This window comes from Lithobates pipiens, unplaced genomic scaffold, assembly GCF_037356315.1.
Source record: "Lithobates pipiens isolate NorthernLeopardFrog02 unplaced genomic scaffold, aLitPip1_a1.2 Scaffold_18, whole genome shotgun sequence".
Taxonomy (NCBI): domain Eukaryota; kingdom Metazoa; phylum Chordata; class Amphibia; order Anura; family Ranidae; genus Lithobates; species Lithobates pipiens.
The window spans coordinates 368,648,776-368,662,485 of NW_027507758.1; the positions used below are offsets into that span (position 1 = coordinate 368,648,776).

Consider the following 13,710-nt stretch of genomic DNA (forward strand, 5'->3'; position numbering starts at 1 on the left):
TCTTTGCAAATTCTTCTGTTTTGTAAGTTTGGGAGAAGCTCTGCCAGTGTAATTGCTGAAAGTGGGCATTAACCCTTTCTTGAGGTCATTGAAGAGATCAGTTTTTATAGAAAGGTTTACAAAGGGAGCATGCAATTTTTAGAACTATCAATTATGCAGATTAACGAATGTCACACATTGTAAATGTTCAACTACACAATAGACAATGAGTTGTAGGATACCGGTACATGTGACCTAAGAGAACGGGGAGTGGAGTGGTAACACTAATGGGCAGAGCCAGACCCTGCATCTGAAAATTTTGCTCTCAAGCCCTCGGAAATTACTGTTTTAAAAGTGCAATGAGAGAGAGGAAGTAAAATCTATTACAAGGGAGTAAGGGAAAGGAAGGCATTAAAGGGTGGGGTGGTGGTATGAAGAGAATGTGGATAGGGTGAGAAGGGTGGTGGTATGAAGAGGATGTGGAAAGGGTGAGAAGGGTGGTGTATGAAGAGGATTTGTATAGGGTGAGAAGAACCCAGAGGGAAAATCATACCTGGTGGAAAAAAAACAAGGGGTTGGGGGGACAAGGAAGAGGAAAAAAAAAAAGAATGAGGGGGTGGGGGAGTTTAGCAGACCCGCAGTGAGCTCAAAGAAGGGAACAGGAAGGTGGAGCTACAAGTTTTTATAAAGACATGAAAAGCTTTTATTTTGGGCAATGTTTTATTAAATATTCCATTCAGATTTCTTACTATAGGATGATAAAAAAATTGACTTTCCCTAGTTAGTTTTTCCTATTATTATTATTTTAAAAAGTACCCTGTCTACTTTAAGAAATGTATTTCTTTCTAGGTTCAATGTGCACTTTAATAGCTGTCACTGACATGGCTAAAACAATTTCAGTGTGGCAAAATTTTACAAAAAAGAGTCAGTTACTTCTTTCTCCGTGTTTCTCGTAAATATGGCAGCCCATTGAAATTAATGGGCTTGCGCAAGCATAGGTGTAACCAAGGCCGCGTACACACGGGCGGACTATCCGTCCAACTAAGTCCGTCAGACAATCCGACAGACAGTCCGTCCTACTTTTGAATGAACGGACTTGACCACACACACGACGAACAGACAGTCCGCTGAAAGCTTGCGCGATGACGTGTACGGCACGTACGACGGGGCTAGAAATTCGACGTCCAATACACTGCAATGCAACCTTCGGCCATGTAAATCCTTTCTGAGCATGCGCCATACTTAGTCCGTCGAACTAGCCTACTCACGAGCGGACTGTCCGCTGAAACCAAGTTTGGACGGACAATATTACGGAAATTCCGAAAGACTTAGTCCGCCAGACTGTCCACTGAAAAAGTCCGCTGAAGCCCACACACGAGCGGATTGTCCGCTGAAACACGTTTCAGCGGGCCAAGTCTGTCAGACAGTCCGCCCGTGTGTACGCGGCCCAAGGCTTAAAATGTCCCTCTCTCACAGGCAAATTGCATGACTAAGGTAAAACAGATGTCCCCAATCCTTATCAACTACATGCTAAGCCATCCTAAACCAAAACTCTTGAGATATCTGCCAATAATCAGTTGACAGTTTTTGTATCTACGGAACCACTTAATTATATTAGGACTCTAGACATAACAAATCTGTTTGGGGACAATATCCCAATCAGCCACAAAGATCTCTATGTCCCAAATTTCCAGCTAATCCACAGTAAGCGAAACATGGTTGCAATACCACGATTGGTCCTTAGCCATTAGACTACCCTGAGCTTTACCACCTCCAAAGACTGCCAAGTTGGTGTAATGTTCAAAATAATAATTCCAACATTAGGGTGGTTGGGAGATTCCTTCTTAGTCCATTGACCCCCAAATGGATTTGCAGCTCTCCATCCCTTTCTGAAATCTCTTAAGCCCCTCCAGGACCTATACTTCAACCATTCAGGTACATTTTTGCAAAACACAAACACAGCATTAACCCTTTCAAAACTTGCCTTCCCTCTTCACCTAGTCATGCATGGTTTTCGCCTGTTTTTTATTTATTTATTTTTTGCTCTTGGCCTACCTTTCTGAAAGCAGGTAGGGAGCAGCACATAGTAACAAACTAAGATTAAAATGTTCTATCCTCATTTTCTAGCAATCCTGTCCCTGGCCAATTTACTCCAGTGTCAGGATCACAAGTGTGACATTAGTTTAAGTTGTGTGTACTAAGAAATTACTAATTAATAAGAAACACTGCATTTCTTTATTAAAACCAAGCAGCACATCTGGCAAGTAGTGCATTAAAGATGGTACCCTCATGAGAGTGCATGAAAACTGATGGGAAAACCACGCAAGTTTCACTTGCAGAGACATCTGTTTCACACAGTCTAGATCAGTTTTTATGCACGTTTCAGTGAATTTTTATGCATGTTGACATCAGTTTTCATACGCGTCAGTTATATGCCCTATTCACCCCAATGTTGATGTTATTTCAGTTTTTTTCCTGTGCAGAAAACTGCATACACGTTGCAGATTCCAGCGCAGAAAAAAATCTGCACGTGATACCAGTGTTGTTTTTCTCATGCCCTTGCAGAACAGGTGCCAGAAAATTGATGTTTCTGCACCATGGTGCGAACAAGGCCTAAACCTACAAATATTTACGTAACATTTGAAATCTTACCTTAAGACTTAATGTACATGGGACATTTTACAACCTCTCCTGAATGATTTGACTTGACAGATAGTAACCGACATTTAAAAAAACATCCATTTTGCCACGTTTACATCTCGCTTTTAGCCGCATTTAGAATCGTTTTTTTCTTTTCTTTTTTTTTCAAATAGTCAAAAATTAAAAACACCTGTAAATTAAATTTGGCTAAAAGCGAATTACTGCGTTTAAACGTGTTTACAAGCTGTTACAGGCATTTGCTATTTCAAATGCCTCTGAACTTCGGTCCTGAAGGCATTTTTTGGGGATTTCCAAAAATGCTTCTAAACGCAACTGCTTAGAAACGACTACAAACGACCCTGTTTACATATACTGATAAGATAACATAGAAGAGAGTTCCAGGCCAGCTGAAAAAAATTCCCAGCTGCTCCTAAACATCCATTTACCAGCAAAAGTGTACATGAGGCCTAAGCCATGCAGAGATGTTTGAGCAAAAAGTGAGCTGATGACATAAACTGGAGATGAGAAATCTCAGAAGTTTTGTCTACAAACAGTTTACTTATGCCATGGTTTCTTGAAAGAGAAGTGATAAAAAGTTGTAGAGGTGCTTCCTCTCAATCGACATACAAAAGGCATTTGACACTTTGTCATGGTCTTATCTTATTGCCATTCTTCATAGATGGGGATTTGGAAAACGGTTCCTGAAATGGATTTCCTCTCAAAATCCAAAAGCTTATGTATCCTACTCGGATTACCGCTCCGACCCTTTCAACATTGAAAGAGGAACCAGGCAGGGTCTTCTTTACCGTTAGCATGGATGGGTAGAATCACTGTGGTTAAAATGTCAATACTACCTAAAATTTTATACCTGTTCTGAGTTCTCCCTATACACGTTCCTGCAAATTTTGTCCGTATACTGCAGTGCAAATCAGCCCAATTTATTTGGGGTAAGCTTAAACCAGGATTACCACAACCTACCCTATTTTTACCCCGAATCTGTGGAGGCCTAAGTGTTCCTAACTTCTCGAAATATTATTATGCTTCACAATTAGCACAAATAGCTAAGTACCATGCCACAAAAGAAATTCCTCTTTGGGTAGCAATAAAATCGGTGGACTGTGATCCTCTTTCCACATCAAATCTATTATGGCTTTCATCATCCCAACGTCGATCAATAACAAATCCAGTCACAAAACATAGCCTTTCCATTTGGGATAGACTCAAATCCCAGTTTGGTCTCCAACCTCCTCTCCCCTATCTTATACTTCAAAATGAGAGGCTGATTTAAATATTCCTCCAGACACATTGGATTAGGCACAAATCTGGCAAAATACAAAATCCGCCACACCAAACATAGTAGCCCTTGAAACAAATTATAAAGTTCTCACCAGGTGTTACCTAGTGCCAGCAAGAATATCAAAATTCCTTCCCCAATACCCCCCTCAATGTTTTCGAGGCTGTAGTGACCCAGATACAAATTGATACATTTGGTGGACTCAAAAATATTTAATATTCTCTCTACAATGTTTGATACTACTTTACAACTTGATCCATTGGTGGCTCTCTTAAATAATAAACCAGGAAATATAACACAAGACCAATTTAAACTCCTACTATATGTCACAACGGCAGCAAAACAATCTATAGCTAAAGCCTGGAAGTCATACAAGCTCTGTGAAGTGTCGGTAAAACAATGTGTAACACAAGCTATGATCTATGCCAAAATGGAGGCAATCATACTTGATAAACTTGTTAAATTTGAAACAGTATGGCTTCCATGGATAACACACATTCTACCGCCAGATTTTGACTTCTCACTTCTTTTACCCTGATAAGGCTCACCGCCTTACGGACACTAATGTTATATGATGCCTTGTATATTTGAACAATCGATTCCCTCTGGAGACCCATCATTCCCTCCAACCTCCTTTTAGATCCCACCCCTTTTTTTCCTACTTATTAAAACTTAATTTTTAGATATGTATAATAGTGGCAATGTATTTTTCCATTCTTATATTAAATTACTCTTTGGAAGAAAGTCAATGATCAGTTTAGAAACAATTGACCCAAAGTTATGTTGGGGATGTTTTGGTGGGACGTCCATTCATCTGGGAAAAGCCGGGCCACATAGCCAGACCTTGGCCCTGGTTGGGTAGGTGTCTCTCCAGGACATCCCAATACAGACCGAATTATCCAACATAGTTGTATCTCTATGTCTAATTCTTTAATATATGACATATTATTAATTTTCCTTTATGCAAATTATACCAGGTTTATTAATTGTTATGATTATATTCTTCACATATATTTACTGATAAAAGATTCCCATATTACTCTCTATACGGTAACTGTACTATTGTTATTCCAAATTAATAACTGAGAAGTTCCTTTATTCAAGTTTGATAGACCTATACAATGTTAAAACTTGTATTATTAACTTGTATTGTATCATTCTCAAAAAATTATTTTAAAAAGAAAGAAAAAGTTGTAGAGGACTGCAGACTGAACATCAAGGTTTTTAAAAAAAAACATCAAATTACAAAATAGCTTAATGCTTCAAATGGCTGGCAATTATTTATAATATACAGTGCTAAATAGTTATACTAAATTATAAAATACAGTGCTAATAAAAAGCACAAACCTGTGCTTTTTCCAGAAAATACTATTTGATAGATCAGTTTGACAAGGTAAGCTGGTGAGTTCAAGATACTGTATATGAAAGAGAATTTTCAGAATGACATTGTAAAGGCAGAGAATGCTGATCCCTGCTTTCATCACAGTAGACACAATACGGTGGGCACTGATTTTGTTGCTAGCAGTGATATGATATATTCCATGCCTATGTGTATTAGACATGTGCATTCGTTTTCGTCCGAATGCATTTTCGTCCGAATTTCAGCTATTTTCGTTTTCGTTTTGACAAACGATAACGAAAGCACAAAATCCGAAAAACGAAAGATCCGACATAAATAAATGCTTTATTTTCGTTTTCATTGTTACAACAGTTCGATATAGAATAGGAGATTCGACATGACTCTGACAATAACAATCTGTCTATAGAACCTGTGGTCGAATGTGCCTAACCTTACCTCTATTAGTCCAAGATTATATAGAGAAAATATTCGACAGAGAAAAAAGATTTGACAGAGAGAAAAGATTCTGCAAGTTACTGTCCTAAAAAGTGTTTGGGGACCCGGGTCCTGCCCCAGGGGACATGTATCAATGCAAAAAAAAGTTTTAAAAACGGCCGTTTTTTCGGGAGCAGTGATTTTAATAATGATTAAAGTGAAACAATAAAAGTGTAATATCCCTTTAAATTTCGTAGGGGGGGGTTGTCTATAGTATGCCTGTGAAGGGGCTCATGTTTCTGGTGCTTAGAACTGTCCCTGCACAAAGTGTCATTTATGCAGGAAAAAAAGTCCTTTAAAATCACTCGCAGCTATTATGAATTGTCGGCTCCGTAATACAGAGAACACTCATTGAAAGTCATTGATAAAAAAATAAATAAATAAATAAAAAAGCGTGGGGGTCCCCCAAATTCAATTACCAGGCCCTTCAGGTCTGGTATGGATATTAAGGGGAACCCTGCCTCAAATTTAAGAAAAAATTTGACGTGGGGTTCCCCCTAAATATCCATAACCAGACCCTTCAGGTCTGGTATGGATATTAAGGGGAACCCCGCGTCAAATTTAAAAAAAATTGATGTGGGGTTCCCCCTAAAAATCCATACCAGACCCTTTATCCGAGCACGCAGCCTGGCAGGCCGCAGGAAAAGAGGGGGGGACAAGAGCGGCCCCCCCTCCCTCCTGAACCGTACCAGGCCACATGCCCTCAACATTGGGAGGATGCTTTGGGGGTCTGTGACCCCTCAAAGCACCTTGTCCCCATGTTGATGAGGACAAGGGCCTCATCCCCACAACTGTGGCCGGTGGTTGTGGAGGTCTGCGGGCGGGGGGCTTATCAGAATCTGGAAGCCCCCTTTAACAAGGGGACCCCCAGATCCCGCCCCCCCCTGTTTGAAATGGTAAGGGGGTACAAAAGTACCCCTACCATTTCACAAAGAAAGTGTAAAAAATGGTTAAATAAAACAAACACACTTTTGAAAAATTCCTTTATTAAAAATAACAAAATAAAAAAAAGATTCCAGCGGCAGTAATCCACTCTTGCTATCCAGCGACGGACGGTCATCTCTCCAGCGATGTCTCATCTCATCCAGCGCAGCGAATACATCCTTCTTCTGTCTCCGTGGAGGAGACACTGCAAGGATTCCGGCGGCCTGACGTTTCTTATATACGGAGGGCGGGGCCACCCGTCACCTGACCCCGCCCCCCTCTGACGCAAGGGGAAACCCGGGGTTCCCTGTGACGTATGGGTGACCCCGCACCCCTCTGATGTAACACAGGCAGGTTTCCGTTACATCAGTGGGGGGCGGGGTCACCTATACGTCACGGGAAACCCCGGGTTTCCCCTTGCGTCAGAGGGGGGCGGGGTCAGGTGACGGGTGGCCCCGCCCACCGTATATAAGAAACGTCAGGCCGCCGGAATCCTTGCAGTGTCTCCTCCACGGAGACAGAAGAAGGATGGATTCGCTGCGCTGGATGAGATGAGCCATCGCTGGAGAGATGACCGTCCGTCGCTGGATAGCAAGAGTGGATTACCGCCGCTGGAATCTTTTTTTTATTTTTTTATTTTTAATAAAGGAATTTTTCAAAAGTGTGTTTTTTTTATTTAACCATTTTTTACACTTTCTTTGTGAAATGGTAGGGGTACTTTTGTACCCCCTTACCATTTCAAACAGGGGGGGGCCGGGATATGGGGGTCCCCTTGTTAAAGGGGGCTTCCAGATTCTGATAAGCCCCCCGCCCGCAGACCTCCACAACCACCGGCCACGGTTGTGGGGATGAGGCCCTTGTCCTCATCAACATGGGGACAAGGTGCTTTGAGGGGTCACAGACCCCCAAAGCATCCTCCCAATGTTGAGGGCATGTGGCCTGGTACGGTTCAGGAGGGAGGGGGGGGCCGCTCTCTCGTCCCCCCCTCTTTTCCTGCGGCCTGCCAGGTTGCGTGCTCGGATAAAGGGTCTGGTATAGATTTTTAGGGGGAACCCCACGTCAATTTTTTTTTTAATTTGACACGGGGTTCCCCTTAATATCCATACCAGACCTGAAGGGTCTGGTTATGGATATTTAGGGGGAACCCCACGTCAAATTGTTTCTTAAATTTGAGGCAGGGTTCCCCTTAATTTCCATACCAGACCTGAAGGGCCTGGTAATTGAATTTGGGGGACCCCCACGCTTTTTTTATTTATTTATTTTTTATCAATGACTTTCAATGAGTGTTCTCTGTATTACGGAGCCGACAATTCATAATAGCTGCGAGTGATTTTAAAGGACTTTTTTTCCTGCATAAATGACACTTTGTGCAGGGACAGTTCTAAGCACCAGAAACATGAGCCCCTTCACAGGCATACTATAGACAACCCCCCCCTACGAAATTTAAAGGAATATTACACTTTTATTGTTTCACTTTAATCATTATTAAAATCACTGCTCCTGAAACAACGGCCGTTTTTAAAACTTTTTTTTGCATTGATACATGTCCCCTGGGGCAGGACCCGGGTCCCCAAACACTTTTTAGGACAGTAACTTGCAAATTAGCCTTTAAAATTAGCACTTTAGATTTTGAACGTTGGAGTCCCATAGACTTTAATAGGGTTCTAAAGTATGCTATATACTAGCTCCGTCGAATCTTCTTTATACATTCGACAGACACCATAAGCCTTCAAAGACAGATTAGACCGTAATTCATGTGGATTTTCGGACGAATGCAATTTTTGAACGAAAAACGAAATAAATAAAAACAAATTTCGGGAGTAACTAAATAAATTAAGTTTTCGGACGAAAACGAAATTCCGAAACGAAATATTTTACTCTGCACATGTCTAATGTGTATTGTATACAACTGTCTGTAACAGATGACTTGCCTGAAATTGTTACATTTTAGCATGTAACTGCATGATTCAGGACTGCTTTTAACAAAAGGCTGAACGCAAATGATACAAACAAAGCACCAGAGATAAGGAAATGATGCAAAAATACAGTATTGTAATTACATCTTACCCACAAAGGTGCATACTATATTCCTGGCACAGCTGTTTTTCTTAGCTAAATAAAGTCTGTTATGAATGCGTACTGCTGAAGCCAGACAGCATGTATATTCATGGCTTACTTGTAAGGCAGGTTATATTACCAGAAAGAGATAAGCGCTCAGTACTTCATAATACTTACTCAGTATCTTTGTACGCATCATTTAGCAGTATATGAATTTTTTAGCCATGGTAAAATATTTCTGTCTGTTCCCCTGTTACCAATAGTAGCACTGTACAATGGATACATTTTTAAGTGAACCTATAATTTTCACCAAAGTATAAACAAACTAATGATAGTTTGCAGATCATTGTGGTATCTGTAATGTATTGTGCTTGTCTTCAATTTTAGCACTTTTTGTACTTGGGGAGCACAATGGATCTAAGGTCCAGGTAGTACACAATGCCTTGACTTCTCTCCAGTTCAAGGCTTATACCCACTCAGTCTGCTCCTTTTCCTTTACGTGTCAAATGTCAGAACCCAGGTTGCCATTAGAGACATTCCTGCTGAGTTGGAGAGACATTTAGGCCTTGTATTTAGGTTGGGCCTGGGATCCATTCACTTACAGGGACACTCCTTCAGACATTGGACTATATGCCAAAGGATTTACTGGCAATGTGCTGTGTGGGGTGAGTGAGAGGAGATAGACCAACATGTCTGTATATTTGTAGTATAAGAATGTGTTTTGGGAGATTATACAGCCACATTAAGACCAGGCCTTGTCTGGCAATTTTTGTTTACAAGTTTAGGACCCTAGGGAATAAAAATGGTGATCGTTGCAATATTTTATGTCACACAGTATTTGAAACACAATTTTTTTGGGGGAAACAAACCACTGAATTAAAAAAACTCACTTATTCAGGGAAGCCTATCCCACACCCACCTAACAACGCCATCAAATCATTCCCCGCATCTATTAAGTTTTGTACCACCACCCCCTCCCTTTAGAATGTAAGCTCTACAAACAGGGCCCTCCTGTCCCTTCTGTATTGAACTGTACTGCAATTGTGCTGCCCCCCCCCCCCCTACATTGTAAAGCGCTGTGTAAACTGTTGGCACTATATAAATCGTGAATAAATAAAAATAATAAAAAATAAAATTTAAAAAAAGCACAATATATGCCCCCATTATTTTGTAAAATATGAAAGATGATATTGCAGTAAGTAAACAAATACCTAACATGTCACGCTTTAAAATTGCACCCTTGTGGAATGGCAACAAACTGCAGAACTTTAAATTCTCCATAGATGCTTTACATTTTTTTTAAAGATTACCTGTTTATAGTTTATTATAGTTTATAACGAGGTCTGGCACTAGAATTATTGCTCTTGTGGTAACGTTCAAAGCGATGCCTCACGTGTGGCGAAAAAAATATACATTCGCTTCTGCGCGCGAGCACGGAGGGATGGGGGCTTGAGATTTTTATTTATTTTATGTTTTATTTTTACACAGTCTCTTTACTTTTTTGGGGGGAAAATTGTATCTTTTGTTTTAAGGAAAATAAATTGTTTACTTCTGCCCTAGACCAGAAGTGACATTATGACATCGCTTCGGGCCTCCAAAGCCATAGAGGCGATCAGAGACGATCTGATCTGTGGTAGCCTTTGTGACCAGCTGACTGCACGTCAAATTGTTTCTCAAGCACGCTGGTAAAAATGGTAAGCCTGAGAAAAACCAGCAAGCAGCAGGAGGGGATGCCCCCCCCTTTGGAAAGCGATCGAGCAGCTAATGAGCTACTCGGACCTCTTTCATTAAAAAAAGGTAGCCCCTAAGTGAAAAAAAAAATGACTGGGATTATTACTGGGGTTGTGGCCTATAGCTTCAGCCATAACCCTGGTAAACCTCTTGCAAAGAGCAGCCTATATACTGTATACGTATTGTGGTTGGCAAGTGCTTATTGACCACATTGCCTAAAATGCTCCTAGGATTTGTATACCATGAGAAAAGGAGTACTTATCCTGGAATAAAGTAACAGTATATGAGCAGGAAGTACTTCATGGAAATTACCTGTGCAGCCTGAATGGCATAAACAAAGAGGGATTTGAGAAAAAGCAGAAATGTGGCCCATAGTGCCCATGGGACTTTAAATGAGGCATAATACGTAACTAATAAAATATCAATTTATTATACAACAATTAGACACATACGTATAAAAACTATTTGGCATGTCAAGCCGGTTAGTTATATATGTCAGTATAACACACTGTATGCATCAAGCTGATATATTTTTCAATGCATGCTTCAAACAGCCAAAGTAATTTCAGTTTAAAAGAAGGATGCATCTTGTAACTCAACGTGTTTTGTGAATACATTTTCGCTTCTTCATAAGTGTATGCCTCCAACAACAGATCTCTAAACTAAAGAACAGATATATAGATTATATTAAAGCTCTCCCTATGAATACAGTAGGTGCCAACACCATGCATATTGATGTCCTAAAAAATACAGGACCTGCAAGCTTGAAACTTGATAAAGCATAACACCTCCAATTGGTGTATACTGCTAAGTGACTGACCTGAGAGTAGTGGAAGGGGACCAAGATGCCCAATGGGGAAACCGAAGGGGTGGCACAAGAAAGTACATGGCTATATTTATTCTTAGAGGTTTATATACAATCAGTCTCTCCTGGGATTGCTGCGCATGGTCTGATGTATGCATGGGAAAATATTTCAGCTTGATGCATATTTTATACTGACATATGTAACTAACTGGTTCAACATGGCAAATAATTTTTATATGAATGTGTCAAACAGTTGTATAATAAATCAATATTTTATTATTTATGTATGCCTCATTTAAAGCCCCATGGGCAACTATTTTTGGAGGGGGGGTTATATATGTATTTGAGCAAAACATATCACCAAGAGGGATACAGGCCATGAACAGGTGTGCCCAATAGAGTACTTCAAGCTTCCTTTTTCTGAGCCTTCAGTTTAATGGGGCCATATGGAAAAGAGCCATGGCCTAGAGCAGTTCTGGCCTGCATGGAAGTGGCTACAAATACAACTAATGAGTCAAGGTTGAGTAAGTAAGGTGATGTTAGGGTTAGTCCTTGTGTTCAGTCACGAGGGAGATTATTGTCCAATGATGGAGAAACCCTGGCCTCTCATTAGTGGATGCCAGTCAGTGGATGTGATTAAGATGAGCACAGCAATACATTAGCTGAGCCTTGGCAGATCCCTTTTGGTAGAAGATTGTGGAAGCAGAAGAAAAAGACTTATGATATAATATTTTTGCCCAGCTGATTCTCCTATTGTGCCAGACATTCTTCCCTGATGTGAATATTTTGGTCCCTTGAAGTTAAATGTTGAGTCTGTGTGCCCTTTGGTCATCTTATGCTTTGGAATTCAAGACAGTAAATAGGAATAATAGACAGTTTGCATTACATAACTTCCCTGTCATCACTCTGTACCTTGTTTGGGCCATGCTATTGAGTGGCACTCCCAAACTCCTTTAGTGGATTTGTGTGACAACAAGCATCTTTACGCCTACCTATAAGGTACTGAATTGTTGTTTTTTACAGAGTACCTCAAAAGCCCCAAAACATAGTGCTCACTCACAAGCATGTACTGGAGTCGGTGGTGCAAAGCTTTACCTTCAGCTGGAAAGTTGCTAGTTGCGTTATGGAGTGCCCTGATTTTTAGGACTCTTGGGGTACCCTGATGATATCTAAAAGATGCATAGACATCTTTAAGTCCATGTAACTGATGTCTGTTTACTACCAAGAACCTTGGTACAGGGTATTTTAGGTTATATGATTCCAGTTATGATTTACTTACCACAGAAACCTAAGCCTATTGATCCTGTTCAGTAAAAAAAAAAGAGTGCACCTATGCACATGTTATGGACATTAAAGTGGTTGTAAGGGCAGAAAGGTTTTTTATCTTAATGCATTCTATGCATCAAAGTGGAGTTCCACCCAAAAGTGGAACTTTTGCTCATTTGTCCCCACCCCCCTCCAGTGACACATTTGGCGTCTTTCTGGGGGGGGGGGGGGGGGTAAGGGCAGATACCTGTCTTTGCCAGGTATCCTATACCCACTTCCGGAAGACCATGCTGCAGCACATTACTTCAGCAGCTTGGCTCCCTCCTCCTTCCCCCGCTGCCGGGCCAGTAGAAGAGAGCAGCAGTGCTTCGCGCATGCACAGTAGGGACCAGTGTGATGCCTTGTTCCTTCACTACCGGGTTCCCTTACCGGCAATGGCGGCGGCAGCACCTGACAGTTGATGGAAACATCAGCTGTGGTGCTGACATCGCTGGACTCCAGGACAGATAAGTGTCCTATTATTAAAAGTGAGCAGCTGCAGAATGTGTAGCTGCTGGCTTTACATTTTTGCAGGGGTGGGTGGACCTCTGCCTTAAGATACAAAAACCTTCTGTGTGCAGTAGCTCCCCAGCCCCCCCTAATACTTACCTGAGCCCCATCTCTATCCAGCAATGTTGCCTAAGAGACTTTGGCTGTCCGAGACTCTCCCCCCTCATTGGCTGAGACAGGAGTAAAGTGCCAATGGCTCCCGCTGTTGTCAAAGTTAGTGAGCTAATGAGGAATGGACACACGGAGCTGCGGCTCAACTCAGATGACCCCATAGCAAGCTGCTTGCTGTGGGGGCACTCAAAAAGAAGGAGGGGCCAGGAGCACCAAAGAGGGACACAAGAAGAGGAGGATTGGGGCTGCTCTGTGCAAAACCACTGCACAGAGCATGTAAGTATAACATGTTTGTTATTTTGAAACAAAGAAAATTTTGACTTTAGTATTACTTTAACTGCTTCCTGCCTGGCCTATAGACAAATGATAGCTGAGCAGGAGCGCTCCTATTGTAGGTGGACATCGTATGAGGTCCTCCTAGTCACGACCCATCCTGTGGCACGATCTTTTACCCCAGTACCATGTGATCACTTGACCAATTACAGCTATCATATGACAGTTTTACAGGGTTACATGAGT

The 13,710-nt window shown here is 41.3% G+C and overlaps 1 protein-coding gene across 2 annotated transcripts in view; it reads left to right on the forward strand.

Annotated features, from left to right (window-relative positions):
• The window catches only part of ECEL1 (endothelin converting enzyme like 1), a 170,321-nt gene that overhangs the window by 137,879 nt on the left and 18,732 nt on the right, over positions 1–13,710 (forward strand). The window lies entirely within an intron of this gene.